Source organism: Homarus americanus, unplaced genomic scaffold (assembly GCF_018991925.1).
Source record: "Homarus americanus isolate GMGI-L3 unplaced genomic scaffold, GMGI_Hamer_2.0 scaffold47967, whole genome shotgun sequence".
In the NCBI taxonomy this organism is placed as follows: domain Eukaryota; kingdom Metazoa; phylum Arthropoda; class Malacostraca; order Decapoda; family Nephropidae; genus Homarus; species Homarus americanus.
In genome coordinates, this window is record NW_024731965.1 from 1,244,322 (window position 1) to 1,261,364 (window position 17,043).

A 17,043-nucleotide genomic window follows, 5' to 3' on the forward strand; every position below is an offset into this window, starting at 1 on the left:
GCGGCAGTGTTAGTCTTCCAGCCACACAACTCTCTCTCTGTTACTGGTGTCACGTGCGGCAGTGCTAGTCTTCCAGCCACACAGCTCTCCCTGTTAGTGGTGTCAGGTGCGGCAGAGGGGACCTTTATGCTAGGGATGGGGTGCATCTGTCTAGGGATGGGGTGGCAACTTTGGCCGGCTCTCTCGAGAGGGCAGTTCAAAAGATGTCGAAGTCTTTAAACTGCTAGGAGAACATATGAGCACAGGGGTGGAGGAGACTGCAGTGGGAGCGGGAAAACAAAGTGAAAGGTTACAGGGAAATAGTGCTAGGAATGATGACAAAACTAAATTAAGCAGGGAGTTAAAACCTAAACGTGACAAAGAGAGGACTCAGAACACGACTAACTTAAATGTCTACTACGCAAACAGTAGAAGTATGAGAAACAAAATGGATGAAATCGGGGCATTGGTATGTACCAAAAAAATCGTTAACACAGCATTAACCGAAGCATGGACAAACTTAGACTCACGTGAGTTACCTGTCAAATACGAAATTGCAGGTTACAAATTATTCCATACCGATAGGCAGATTAGGAAAGGAGGCTGAGTAGCAATCTATGCCAGGGATAATCTGAAGTGTGAAATAAATAGGGAAATAAAAACTGAATTAATCGATGGTGGGGAAAAATTAATCACAGGATTAAAATATAGACCTCCTAATCTTGATAAGAGTTAATGAGTGACTTATTTGGGATGAAATGCGCAGGGCTTCCATACACAACAAAGTCTGTATTGTAGGCAACTTTAACTTTAGCCAAATAGATTGGACTGACCTTACAGGTAACTCAGAATCAGAGGATTTTCTTGAAACAATCCAGGACTGTTTCCTAAGTCAACATATAACCGACCCCACCCGGGGTAATAATATACTCGATTTAGTTCTGTCAAGCAAAGAAAGCCTCATTAGTAATGTCGAGGTAGGGAACGAACTTGCCAACAGCGATCACAAAGAAATAAGATTCAAATTAGAATTTTAGGGCAGCCGCAAGGAAAATTCCACTAAAGTCCCAGATTTCAGAAGGGCAAGCTTTGATAGATTAAAGAGGCAGCTGAGAGAAGGCGAATCATGCTTGGTGGTGAATTACAGGACCTCACATGAGGTGACCTCGCACAATGTACCCACAGAGGGCGACCTTACCTTAACTGGAGACTTGATGGTTAGGGATGACCTGATCACGAGATCTGAGTTTTACGAGTTCCACAACAATTTAAATAATGAGTTTTAATGCACAAATGCAGAACATACCATACAGAAAACTCACATCAAACAACAATGACCCTAAATGGATAAAAAATTATTTAAAGAATATTATTGGACAAAGGAAGGCTATAGGTAGGAGAATAAATCGTGGTGAAGTTTACCTCCGAGATTATTATAAGGTATTGGCCGGTAGGGTTAGACCGAGATAAGAAAAGCAAAGAGGAATAATGAACTGTAGGTAGCCAGGGAGGAGAAGTCAAACCCAAAGGGATTCTATCAAATGTATCAAACTAAAACACGAGAAAAGATTTGACCAATACAGTCAGATACCGGCGAGCTAACTGATAACGACGGAGAAATGAGCAATAATCTGAATAAATATTTTTCAACAGTTTTCACCACCGAAAATTTAAACATGATACCCGAGGCACCGACTCTATACAGAAATAGTGAAGAAAATAAATTGAACGAGATAGTAGTGACTAGTAACGATGTTAGTAAGCAAATAGACAAACTAAAGCCTAATAAGTCACCAGGTCCCACTGAGATATTTGCCAGAGTATTAAAGGAATGTAAGGAAGGGCTTAGTATGCCCTTAGCAAAGTTGTTTAACATGTTCTTAAAAACGGGTGTAGTACCAGAATCCTGGAGGATAGCGAATGTAATACCGATTTTCAAGAAGGGAGATTGATCACTATCCTCTAATTACCGTCAAATCAGTCTAACATCAATTGTAGGCAAATTACTGGAAGCAATCATTTCAAACTCCATTCGAAATCACCTGAAGAAGCACAAGTTGATCAATGATTCCCAACATGGCTTCACAAGCGGGCGTTCATGTCTAACTACTCTATTAACATTCTTTTCATCTGTTTTCGAATCAGTGGACGAGGGGCACAATTATGATGTGGTATATCTTGGCTTTAGCAAAGCCTTGGACAGAGTCCCCCACGATAGACCTATAAGAAAAGTGGAAGCTCATGGCATTAAAGGAGATATTCTAAAATGGATTAGGCGTGGTTACAGGACTGGAAACAGAGAGTGAGCATTAACGGCACTAAAGCCCATTGGAGCAACGTAACTAGTGGAGTTCCTGTAGGCTCAGTACTTGAACCATTATTGTTTAATATAGACACTAAATTAGGGCGTGTAATTAAATCTGACGAAGACTCAGCAAAACTAGAGAAATCTAAACCAATTTTTCGAATGGTCTGAAAAAGTGGCAGATGAAATTCAATGTGGACAAATGTAAAGTACTCAGTATAGGAGATGTAAACAGGGAAACCAGATACCAGATGAGCAATGATGTTATTGAGAAATCCGAGTGCGAGAAAGATTTAGGAGTAATGATAAGTAGGAATCTTAAGCCAAGTAAACAATGTGTACTTGCTTGAAACAAGGCTAAGAAAGTACTTGGGCTCACACAAAGGAGTGTTAGTTACAAGCCTAGCGAGGTCATCCTAAAACTATATCTTGAGCTTGTGAGACCTCACTTTGATTACGCAGTTCAATTCTGATCACCGTATTTCAGAACGGATATAGAATCCTTGGAAAGAATTCAGAGGAGAATGACAACACTAATCCAGGGCATTCGGAACTTTGAGCACAGAGACAGGTTAAAGCATCTTAATTTGCACTCCCTCGAGAGATGCAGAGTGAGGGGCAATATAATAGAGGTGTATAAATGGAAGTCAGGGCTGAAAAACGGGGACATTACAAAGGTACTCAAACTATCCAACCAGGAGCGAACTCGTAACAATGGTTTTAAATGAGACAAATTTAGATTTAGGCGCGAAATAGGTAAACATTGGTTTAGAAATAGAGTAGTGGACGAGTGGAACAAGTTACCAAATATCATCATTAATTCGAATACGCTGGACAGCTTCAAACATATGTTGGATGGATATATGAGCAATAGGGGTTGGGTGTAAATAGGACTGCCCAGTATGGGCCAAGAGGCCCGCTGCTGTTTCCTCCATTCATATTTTCTTATGTAGTCTTCCAAACACACAGCTCACTGCGAGGTTTCAGGTGCGGCAGTGCTAGTCTTCCAGCCACACAACTCTCTATGTTAGTGGTGTCAGGTGCAGCAGTGCTAGTCTTCCATACATACAACTCTCTCTGTTAGTGGTGTCAGGTGCGGCAGTGCTCGTCTTTCAGACGAGGTGGGAGGGGGACTGCTGGTGGCAGGAGGTGGCGATGACGAGGATGGTGCAGTAGTCCACTGCTAAACCTTGCTAGTGCTTGGTGGTGTGTGTGTGTGCGCGTGTGTGTGCGCGTGTACTGATAAGTAAACAACAGCCTAGAGACATTACGCTCTACGTACAGTACTTAGCACGTGTCAAATATCTACGTGTATAGATATATTGGCTCAGCATTGCCTGAGAGAGTATGGTGAAACAGGTTCAGCCATGACAGACGACCATCATTAGTGTATGGAAGGGCAACAGTACAGTGTGGGGTCCCTTTACTTTGTTCCTGGCATATCTTGGTGTTTCTGAGCGTGTCCTACCCACACTCAGTGTCCCTGTGTGTGTCCTACCCACACTCAGTGTCCCTGTGTGTGTCCTATCCTCACTCAGTGTCCCTGTGTGTGTTCTGCCCACACTCGGTGTCCCCGGGTGTGTCCTAACGCCACTCAGTGTCCCTGACCTGATTTTTCTGACTTGTAATGTTGTTGTGAAACAGCAGGGAGGCTTCAGCACCACCTAGTGTGGGACAGTGGGCGTCACCTGCTCCACCAGGCTGCGTGTCTCATCCCCTCCCCAGGGACACTCCCGGGTCTCGCATCTCGGCCATTAGATGCACAAAAAAGGTAATCAGCTGAACCGCCAAGGGTTAAAGACGTACAAAAACGTTGTGGATTACAAACAATTGCAAATAGTAACTCGTCTCAACCAAGGATAGCCTAATGAAGCTGTTATAAGCTCATTTCTACATTTAATATACAGTATGTTGCTCTTCAGTGTGAACCTCTTGGTATTTTAGCTTCAGTGTCGTTTTTATCAGCAGCAAAATTTCAGATTAAAAAGTAAATGTTGAAAAACAGATTTTACTAGAACGCCATACCAATGTCACTAAAGTCATCAATGAGCGTCCCCTTAGATCGCTGGTTCGCGTCCAGGGCACCCCAGTTCACCTAGTTCAGAATGAATTTCTAAGATTACATTTATGGAAAATGAAGGTGGTCGACTGTGGTGTCCGCTACAGTGCACCGTATCCACGCTGCTCTTCGCGGGACGTTAGGCATGTGTAGCCCACTTACTCTTCCATTGTTTTATTGACAAATTGATATATTATGCTGCCTTTATTTTACCTACATCCGCATAACTGTATGGTAAAGTACAAATAAGCATAGAAGAAACTTTTTACACTTTAAAATTAACGTGTGAGGCAGCACAGTAAGCGGGATAATTACTGAAGTTGTTGTTCGACCCTTATATATCTAAGGCTGAGCATAAAAACACATAATTGACTGGTCACTCCTGGCGCTAACAAGAAGTGACAGTAACTAGTGTGTTACATGAGCGGCCATCTGTGTCCCCCATCTGTCCTTCTTACTGCCTCTGAATAATGTGCGCCACTACCATCACCACTACCACCACTACCATTACCACTACCACCACTACCATCACCACTACCACCACTACCATCACAACTACCACCACTACCATCACAACTACCACCACTACCATCACTACTACCACCACCACCACCACTACTACCACCACTACTACCACCAATTACTACCACCACTACCACCACCGCCTACCAACAACTACTACTACCACTCACCACCAGCACCACCACTTCCACTACCACCACCACTGCTACCACCAATTGTTTCCACCACTTCTACCACCACCACCACCACCACCACCTCACCACCAATTAATTCTCCACTACACTACCTCACCACCACTAGCACCACCACCCGACTAGCACCACCACCACTACCACTACCACCACCACCACTACCACTACCACCTCACCACCACTACCACTACCACCACCCTAACACCACCACTATCTACCCCACCACCTAAATATTACCCACTACCACCACTACTCACTACAACACCATCACCACCCTACCACCACCACCACCACCCTACCTACCATACTCTACCACCTACCCTACCACACCACCCACCACCCAACCACTACCACCACCACTACCACCACCCATAACACCACTATCTCCCACTACCACCTAATATTACCCTACCACCACCACACCACCACCCACCCTACCACCACCACCACCACCACCACCACCACCTACCACACACCCACCACACCACAACGACCACTATCAACGCCACGACCACCCTTCACCACGACTACCACTACCACCACCGCCACCACTACCTCGTAGAACCACACACCACCATAACAATAATAATGGTTGGCTCTCGTGCAGCGAGAATGGCCCGGCAAAGGCCACCTAGGCGTGAATTTGTTAGTGAAGCTGTCCCAACCCAACAACCACACCCTGAGTCAACGAGCTGTAAGGTCTTATAATATCGGAGCAGGATACGACTCGTAACAACGGATTTAAGTTGGATAAGTTTAGGTTTAGGAGAGAGATAGGAATAAACTGGTTCTCAAATAGGGTGTTGGACAGGTGGATCAAGCTTAGCAACTTTGTAGTAAGTGCGGGAACTCTGGAAAGTTTCAAAAGGAGGCTAGATAGATTCATGGATGATAGAGAGTGGTAGTAACTCTCGACAGGAGCTGCCATGCACAGGCCAACCGGCCTATTGCAGATTCCTTATTTTCTTATGTTGTTATGACCCAGTGTCAAGGAATAGTCTGAGAAGACCGGACAACTCGCCAACTGCACTGGCTAACCATTTCCCCGGAATACAATCCGCAAATCGATTAACATCCAGGTTCCCAATTACTGCTGTGTAGACAGAGGCAAATGGTGTAGAGAAACACCACCACACCACCACCACTAACAATACCACCACCACGACTACCACTACCACCACTACCACTACCACCACCAAACCACCACTATCACCACGACCACCACCACTACCACCACTACCATTACCACCACCACGACTACCATTACCACCACACCACCACCACCACGACTATCATTAACACTACTACCACCACCATGACTACCACTACGCCACCACTCCCACAACCACAACATCACTACAACAACACCACCATACCACCGCCACTAGTCCCACCGTCACCACCAACATCACTACAAACACTACCACCTCCACCAGAACAACACCACCTCAACACCACCACCACAACACCATCACCACTACAACACCATCACAACACCACCACCACCACCACAATACCATCACCACTACCACCATCACAACACCACCACCACCATAATACCATCACAACACCACCACCACCACACTACCACACAACACACCTACCACCACAACACCACACCACTACAATGCATCCACCAGCATACCACCACCACACTACCACACCACTACATCATCCTACACTACACCACCACCACACCACTCCAGTACACAGCCACACTACCAAACCACCATCACCGCATCATTACACAAAGACACCACCACGCCACTCCACAACCACACTACCCCATCACCAACACCACTACCACACCACCATCACCACCCTACCACCACATCCCTGCACAGCCACACCACCACACCCATTTACCAGCCGGACTTACCATATAAGCCAACCAGATAGACCAAAGTTAAACCTGATATTGTTGACACTAGTTAGTCAGGGTCTGACATGTCGAATGAGGGCCCACTAGTTAGTCAGGGTCTGACATGTCAGTGAGGGCCGCTAGTTAGTCCAGGGTCTGACATGTCGGATGAGGGGCCGCTAGTTAGTCCACGGTCTGACATGTCGAGTGAGGGGCCGCTAGTTAGTCCAGGGTCTGACATGTCGGATGAGGGCCGCTAGTTAGTCCAGGGTCTGACATGTGTCGGATGAGGGGCCCGCAGTTAGTCCAGGTCTGACATGTCGGATGAGGGCCGCTAGTTAGTCCAGGGTCTGACATGTCGGGTGAGGGGCCGCTAGTTGGTCCAGGGTCTGACATGTCAGATGAGGGGCCGCTAGTTAGTCAGGGTCTGACATGTCCGGATGAGAGGCCGCTAGTTAGTCCAGGGTCTGACATGTCGGATGAGGGGCCGCTAGTTAGTCCAGCGTCTGACATGCAGGGTGAGGGGCCGCTAGTTAGTCCAGGGTCTGACATGTCGAGTGAGAGGCCACTAGTCAGTCCAGGGTCTGACATGTCGAGTTAGGGGCCACTAGTTAGTACAGAGTGTGACATGTCGGGTGAGGGGCCGCTAGTTTGTCCAGGGTCTGACATGTCGAGTTAGGGGCCACTAGTTAGTACAGAGTGTGACATGTCGGGTGAGGGGCCGCTAGTTAGTCCAGGGTCTGACATGTCGAGTGAGAGGCCGCTAGTTATTCTAGGGTCTGACATGACAATGGCTCGTCCGTGTTGTGTTGCTATCGGTGTGTTGTGAATGTTGAGGTGTGTGGAGAAGAGGTAGACGGCTGACTGGCTCTTTACCCCCAACATACCTCCAGTGTATGGACTGTATATTGTGAACTATTCGCTTACCTCTGTACTCCACCTTAATCGCTGTAGTGGACACTTGGGCCATGTGTCCATAGTAAGAGCGTGGATTAATTTCAGTTTACATGTATTGTAAAGGTGCGTATAATTGTATATTGTACAAAAGGGGGACGGTGTAACCCTGACTCAGCGAGAGGGGCACAGTGGTACTCTACCTCAGCTGTCACCAGTATCGGGCGAAAGAACAACACTTGTGACTTGCTGGCTGGTCCATCACCACCAACACATACCCCCTTCCCTTATCTCACCCAGGACGTCATGCAGTCGCGGTGTGGAGCCCAGCCCACGCCTTACCCTCCCAGCCAGGCTCTGGGTCGGATGACACCCACCTTCCCTAGTAGTGGAGTGAGGCAGCCTCTGGCACCCTCACGCACTGTAATTCCTTGAAGTAGCCGAGGTATAGCACCTGCTCACCCAAAGGGAAATAAAAACATGGAAAGTCAGACATTATTATTAATCTTAAGTCAAATTACTCAGGTGTACTGTCATGATCTTTTATCATAATGGTTTAAACATAACGTTTAAATGAGAGAAAGTGTTAACAACCCCAGGACTCAGTGTTCTCCTAAGGCTCAACGTAGTCTCTCTCGTCTCAGGAACCAAACCACGGACGTCACTCAGGGCTGATGCCTTCACCCGTCATAAAACTCTAGACTTAAGAGTTTTATGACAGGTGAAGGTTACGTCATCGTCAGTGGCATTTGTAGGGTTTGTTCCCAGTATTGACCAGTATGAGCCACCCTCTGGTACATTATCTATCACAACACCAGAAAAAACATAAAAGGAGTAAGAAAAAAACGTATCCAAACAAAAAACGATAAATCAAAGTTAAATGTAAGAAAATGTTAACCTGAGCACAACACCCGACCTTCACACAACTTTGATCAAGACAGCGCCATCTTTATCCTCTCAACATTTTCTATTGTATAAGTTTTATTCTTGTCGATTAAACACTCATAACACAAGATCATTAGCTGAATTTCACAGATAACTACGAAAAAATATTGAAAGCTGATTTTCTCGGGAGAGCTTCTTTGACGTCCACACAACACGAGGGAGTAAAGTCCCCAGAAATCACACTCAAGGAGAACTCAGTATCCAAGATGATCGCCGCCCCAATACGCAAATATTAGGAAACACTAGATCCTAAATTAATTTTCCTACGACAAATAGTAACAAACTTATAGCCCTTTTAGTGTTTTCCTGATATTCTAGAATTGCGACGACGGCCATATTAGATTACTAGTTTTCCTCAGATAGAATCATCGAGAACTTTACTCCTTGGTATTGTGAAGACATCAAGTAGCTTTCCTGAAAAAAATAAACGGTTTTGTCATTCGTTTTCCAGCTCCTGTGCTACTTAATCCACTTTTCGAGTTGTGTGAAAATCCGTTCACCAAATTTTAGAATATTTTCTCCACAGACACAACCACAGAGTTCTTTGATTTTACACTCACCTAAATCAAATACATATAAGTTCTTTACTAGCCAACACCGAATTCATTTGTCAAGTTTCATCAAAATTTATCAATACATGTATGAAATACTGAGTTCACAATATTCTATATCCAGTGAGGAAGAGCTAGTAACACACACACACACACACACACACACACACACACACATACGAACAAAAGAACATAAGAATGGAGGAAACGGCAGCGGGACTATTGGCCCATACTGCGGTAGTCCCGTTTACACCCAACCCCCATCGCTAATATATCCGTCCAACCTACTGTATGTTTGAAGCTATCCACCGTATTCGAGTTAATGATTAAGTTCGGTAACTTGTTCCACTCATCCACTACTCTATTTTCAAACAAATGTCCACCTATTTCGCGCCTAAATCTAAATCTGTCTAATTTAAAATAACTGCTACGAGTTCGTTCTTGGTTGGATAGTTTGAGTACTTTCGTTGTATCACCTTTTTTAACCCTGACTTCCATTTATACACCTCGATCATATCGCCCTCACTCTACGTCACTCGAGGTTCCTAATACCCGGGATTAGTCTTGTCATTCTCCTCTGAATGCTTTCTAGGGATTCCATGTCCATTCTGTAATACGACGACCAGAACTGAACTGCGTAATCCAAGTGAGGTCTCACAAGCGCAAGATATAGATAGTTTTATGATAACCTCGCTAGTCTTATAACTAACACTCCTTTGTATGAAAACACACACACACACACACACACACACACACACACACACACACACACACACACACACACACACACACACACACACACACACACATAAGAAATAAGACAATTGCTCAAGAAAACAAAGAATGAAAAAACTGTCAACGGAGTAGAAAGTAAAGGGGTGTATTAGGCGTATATGAACGGCTGCGTGGATGGTGCAGCGTAGGTGTGACAAACTGCCAGACAACACCAAAACAACAGCCTAATGTAGTCCCTCAACCTGATGTTAGTGATCTGCCACGACCATTCGTCTTATGCAAGACTGTACCATTTTCAACGTTAATTACGTGACTGTAACATAATATATCACTATTGAGTAAACGTTTAGATCTTTACGCGTCCACCTACATCATCATTCTTCATACAGGCAAACAACTCCACGACCTCACGTGTTTATGACACGTGACAGTCGTTTGTGTAATGGATGAATATGCAACTGACGGACAGGTGACCAGAGGGGAAGTGTGTTTCCGCAGAGTTATGGATGAGAGCAAGCGAGTGTGCTGTGTGAGATATTATGGGACCCGGGGCTGCCTGGTCCCAGCCGTACACAACCCAAAGTTCATCAGCCCGCTGACCTACACCAGCAATTTGTACTGTGACTCATTATAGATGGTGATGACAAGGGTGATACTAAGGGCATTAACGTCGGAAGGCCTGGCCTGAGCCTTGAGGCTTATTCAACAAACCCATAAAGTTTTATATTCGTATAATTGAATGTTGAACCATTAACACATAAGGAGGAGCTTAGTAATCTTGGAGTATCGGAACTACAATCATGACAACATTATTAATAATAGCAAAACATACAAAAGGTAGTCAGTCAGACTAAAACCAAATCGCAGAACCCAGCCCTTCATTGTAACCAGTACACAAAATAGCTCAGTAAACAGCGACCCGCCCCATACTGAGAGGGCTGGTGTTATCCCTCACGGGATGTGGTGAGGGAGGCGACCATCTTCCTGAGGAGAGATGGTCAAGGGCCCCGCCCAGCACAGTCCCGGCTGGGGATCCTCAAACACTCCCACGTTGGAATCTCGTAAGGATGGCGTGTCACAGCTGAGCGGGAGCTGGTCGTGTGTGTGGCGCCGCCTGCTGCTTATGCCTCTCCTAACAAGATCAAAAAAAAGTTCATCGTGCCTGGAGTGTGATATATGAGCAGCGAGGCCATGGCGTTTTATGACTATACACTGTATAACACGACCCCGCAGACAGGCAGGGTGGCGGCCATCAGGTGTTTACATGACACAAGCTGTTACAGTTACACCATTACCTATTTAACTTACTGGAGTAACATGGTAACAACACACCATCTGAAGGTGTGACACACCATCTGAGTTTGTGACACACTAACTGAGGGTGTGACACACCATCTGAGATTGTGACACACTAACTGAGGGTGTGACACACCATCTGAGATTGTGACACGCCATCTGAGCGTGACACATCATTTGAGGGTGCGACACGTCATTTGAGGGCACGGTAACTTATTCCTCCTTAAACACTTATACTTCCACTTAATATACACTTATGACTCTCTCTCTCTCTCTCTCTCTCTCTCTCTCTCTCTCTCTCTCTCTCTCTCTCTCTCTCTCTCTCTCTCTCTCTCTCTCTCTCTCTCTCTCTCTCTCTCTCTCTCTCTCTCTCTCTCTCTCTCTCTCTCTCTATATATATATATATATATATATATATATATATATATATATATATATATATGCATATACACACACTGTGTGTGTGTATTCCACTCAACACACAAAATTTTAGACCCGTCAGAAGCAAATGATTGACCTCTGCACGACAGAGTGGAGATGATGGACCTGGTTGGTTATACGTGGGGCGTCGTCACTGCCGTGGCTGGCCAGCTATCACTGGGGACAACGCCAGATTAACTGGTGTAGATCAATCAAGGCGTCTATTTAGGAGATCTGTGACATTTTTATCTCCTTCAGTGAATTACTCAAGTTCGGATCTTTTTGGTGAGCAGTCTGGGTGACCAGCTACCCGCTCAGGTAGGCGGCGTTGGGCGTGTCCTGGCGTGAAGCTTTATGGCGCAACAACATGGATCTTCCCTTAAGGAGACTTTAATGAAACGACCAGTCATTGGTTCCTGCTATACCCGCCCTGTATAGTAGTGTTCTTTGTTGTATCTGGCGCAGAGCGGGCACTCACATAATTGCTTTGTCACTTGTGTTTACTGTGGGAGAGAGGGGGAGGATCGTCGCGGGCAAGAGGAGGAACACCTTGTATGGCTGGACGTCGACGGTACTGCGGCCATGAATTATTATCCCTTTGTATTTTACTAAGACCACACCTTTTGGGGGATAATGAAGAGTTACGTGAGTTATAATAAGATTTATTTATATTTCTAAATTGTCAGTATTGCTTAACGTTTTTTATCTCATTGTGACTTTTAGTTAATGTGTTGATAATTGACCACCAACTTCTTCACCGAGGGAACGTGTTACCCTGATTCGATAGTCACCCTCGAGATGTAGGTCGTCCATCTTATATCTGGGCCTCATATTTAACACCTGAGCTGCATAGTTAACACCAGAGCCTCATAATTAACACCTGGGCTACATATTTAACATCTGGACTACATACTTAACACCTGGGCCTAATATTTAACACCTAGGCCTCATATTTAACACCTGGGCCTCATATTTAACACCTGGGCCTCATACACCTAACTCCGGGTGAAATATCGCTGCATGCAAGAGGTCTACCCATTAAAGGGGTAAATGCTGGGGCGTGAGGCTTGGCGCGTTACCTAAAGATTTCCACAGTTTATTTTTTCCTGCCAACTGGGAGGAGAGAATGGATTGAGGTTAGTCCTTAGGGGTGAGACAGTCACTGTATATGGGTCCTTGACATTCCGCTCAAGGATATAAAGGAAATTTATTTAAAATATATATATATTATTTAATAAAAGTAAACAATATTCTCAACAGTTCTCACTTTAACTTCCTCCTTCAGCTGATGACATTAGAACGCCTCAAACGGGCTCACTTAAACAACGACACAAATATTCAAGCCTCATATGTATATAGTATAATGATGTTCAAATGACCACTTTTTTCTGTCTGTGAATAAGATGGCGGCGCCTGTGAGCAGAGTTGAACACTGCAGCTCCAATCATGACGTTATTACCTTCCACCTAATTATCATGTGGACTGTTACGTACCTAACAGGCGGTCACTTGCAAAGTATGGTTATTTTTTTATATAACCAGAATATTGTTTAGAAGATAAAACCAATATTAATTACATTAGGCGTTATAATAACATTAGCCTTGAAAGGATGTCTGCAACCATTGTGAGAGCCTTTGTCGTTAGATTATATTAATGGATATCATAAAAATTATATACGAATATTTGGGCAACATCTGGTAAACATGGTAGACGCATTCTGCCACCAAGAGCTGTCTGCTGATGACTTTACTTAGCCCAGCCTACATTAACTCGATAAGACACTGTGTGGTTGTGTGGTCGGTTTGCAGTTGTTTCTCTCTCTGTGTTGGATCTCTGTGTTCTCACTTATCTTGTATTAACTAAGATCTGTCCTCCATTTCATTTTTTTTAGACTATTCCAGCTTTTTCCGACAAGACCTAGTCTCTATAAGGACATCTGCCCATGACTGGAGTCTTATTTGTAAGTAACAAAAAAGTTTAACATATTTTGTAGAAAATGTCATCTGACGTCCTCAGCACTTTCCAAAACTGCCAATAAAAGTTAATACCTAGACAAAGTTTGTTTAAGATTTCGCTTGAGTAGTACATCTTGCCTAATATACTTCCCTGCCTAATGGCCACCCTATTTAGAGGTGGCCAAGATAGAGAAAGAGGGCCAGTGTCCTGTGTAGGGTCTCCCCACTGTTCTTGGTAGTCTTGTTAAGGGCTGTTCTTGTTTCCACGGCTTAAGTACTTCCTTTTATTCTCCCTAGACACCTGAGTGAACTTGAAGTTGTGTTCCTTTGTGTTGGTTGGGTGTGATGCATCACAAAAAATCTGTCTGGGTTTACGTCTTCCATCCTTTTCAAGATTCTGAATGTCTCTATAAAGTCCAATATTATGAGCTTCGGTGAACTTTAGCAATAAACATTTTCCTTTTATTTAGAATTTCCTTTCATGCTCACAGAGTATGCAGCGTTAAGAATGTAGCTGAGAACACTTCTCACGTATACTAACAATAGTTCATCCCACTAAGAATTCCCAAATTGTATGACTAGATGTAAACTTTCCCGATGTCATAAGATACCTTCGTCATCCCACAACACTTCCATCTGGGCAAAGCAGGCCGGCCGTCAGCCAACAGCGGTCACCAGTTTGCCTCAGTTACTCTTCGAAATGTGGCCCCCTCACATAACTCGTTTGTTTACTTTGCCGAAGTTCCTGGTGGTGTCCCGTGGCTCACAGCGCCTGTTCAAAAGGTCGTAGGGAGATTTTGTTTTTAGAATTTTTTCCTTGAAGGCTTCCAGTTGTGGTCTGACCACATAAAGGGACAGATTTGCCCATGGGTGCTCTTGTCTTTCTGATCATCTCACAAAGGTCTCCTCAGCCGGCAAGTGTTGCCAGCAATGGGGAGTCACCACCGACGAAAACGCAGGGGAGGTACCTCCTCTCTCATGGATACAGACATCCCTAATACGGATACCATTGCCATCTCGCCTGGTCATACTGTATCCCACACCCTTCAAGATTCAGACCTCAGTGATTGTGACTGTAACAGGAATGTTTCTATGGGAAACACTAGCCGGTGTGGAAACACCAATGCCATGGGCGGTGGGCCGTCCCCTGCCACCCTCTCTTATGCCAACTAGCCAAATAAGCTGAACCTGTACTTCCCCAAGGACTCACTGACAAACGTCTCTGTTCAGTTTAATTGGACAACAAAGTATTGCAGACAACACGGTCTTACCATTCAATTCCTAAAAGGTAGGAACCGGAACTTTGTCAAGTGTCACACTCCTGAGGTCTATGAAAAATTTAGTACTGTTGGGTTTTACGGGGTTGTCCTGTAGTCCTCACCAGTGGACACAGCTGAATGCTGCAACATCCTAGTTAAACAATTCCCCCATATGCTGATATCGAAGATGCTCGTGACTTTGATCCTCATATACTCAATATACGTCGACACTATCGAATGAACACCCCACAAGCCGCCGTCGTTGTTAAATGGAAGGGGAGGGAGTGCCCAGCCACTGTTGAGGCCCACCCAGTCCTTCCCCCATCTTTATGCACATCCCTATCATCCCGGGCCTGCTTTTTTGTGTTATTTGTTCCCATTGGGGTCACACCTTCACCGCCTGCTGCCGACGTGATCGACCCAGATGTCGCTTCTGTTCACATAACCATAACTCCGAAGAGCCACGTCAACCTCAACCTCCTCCCCCAGTCTACCAGGACACCTTCCACTGCATCGCCTCCTCTGCCTCAAGCAATGCCTGCTTCAACAACACCTACCCCTGCCTGGTCTTACCTGGCTGCAGCCCAACAGCCCCTGCCATCTCCTAACTCAACCACTACTGGGCCTCCTCCCCGTCTCTACTCTGACGCTGTCAGGCCTGCTCCCAGCGATGGCCCCCAACCCCCATACTTTGACATGACACAGGTCATATCCTTCTTCCACGAAATTGTGAGCCATAACAACCGTGTTGAACAACTCTTGGTTTCACTCTGTACCACCATCTCCGACCTACACCGACTACTCTTGCCCTCTGCTGCCAACCAGTCACTCTCCTCTTCTTGTTTGACACAAGCTGGTAGCCTCCCTGTGTACCTCTTATGCTCACTGCTTATTCCACCGCCGCTGGCCATCACTGCTGGCGTGGCGCCTACTGGGCCTGACACGGTGTGTCCCGGTGCCGTCGATCCACGTCCTGCTTCATCACCACATGTTGTGCCTCAATCTTTCCACTCACCACAAGCCACGCCTGTTCCTGTCTTTGTGTTGTCTCCACCATGGTTCCCCATTGGACCCGAGGACACCACCCCCGGCTCCCTGTTCCCCACCGGCATACAGGCACTTGGGACCCACCCGTTTATGCCAGGGATACACATGTACCCAACCGGCTCGCTAGTTACCAGTTAAATACACCACAATGGATAGTTCCGCTACAGGACTGCAGGTATTCACCTGGAACGTATATGGCTTGCAAAACAAGTTTTCTGCCCTCAAAACCTACGCCTATACCGAAGGAATCGACGTTCTATGCCTCCAAGAAATGCGGTACGCTGCTGCTACCTATGTGCTCAGTGGCCACACGTGTGTTGAAAGCCCCCCCACTCTTGTTCTCCACGTCGATGGACCACCACAAGGACATGCACGTGGACTACGCATCTACCTCAAGAAGAATGTTCCCTACCAACCTCTCGATATCCCCCTTGATGCCAACACTACCGACGCACACGCCATCACAATCACACTAAAAGGTATGTCCCTCAATATTGTCAATATACAGTACATGTGCCTCCCTCCACCTCTACTGTATCTATCCTACCACAACATATCACCTCCACCCCCACCCTCCTTGTGGGGGACCTCAATGCCCGACACCCTAGTCTCGGCTCCCAAGGGCCCCACTCAAACTCCCAGGGTAACTCCTGGCTCTCCTACCTACAAACCACTGATGACCCTGTACGTCTTCTCTGCCCTTCATCACCCACCCACATTGGGGGAGGGAAACTTGACTACATTGCTCTCTACTCTGACCCTCACCGTCCACACTCCATCCTCATCCTCCACTCCCCTTGTAACCATTTCCCTATCCACACTACCCTCCAGTACGTGAGAGTAGCCGCCCCACCCAAGGGCCCTAGGCTCAGTCTACCCCCTCCCAACGAACCTGCCTTCATCACCGCCATTGCTGAATGGTTTCAGGGTTACATTGTTACCACTGCAGACCAACTCTACCTTGATGTGTCCAAACAATGCGCTACACTCCTCCGCCCTGTCCCAAAACACCGTCGCTACAACT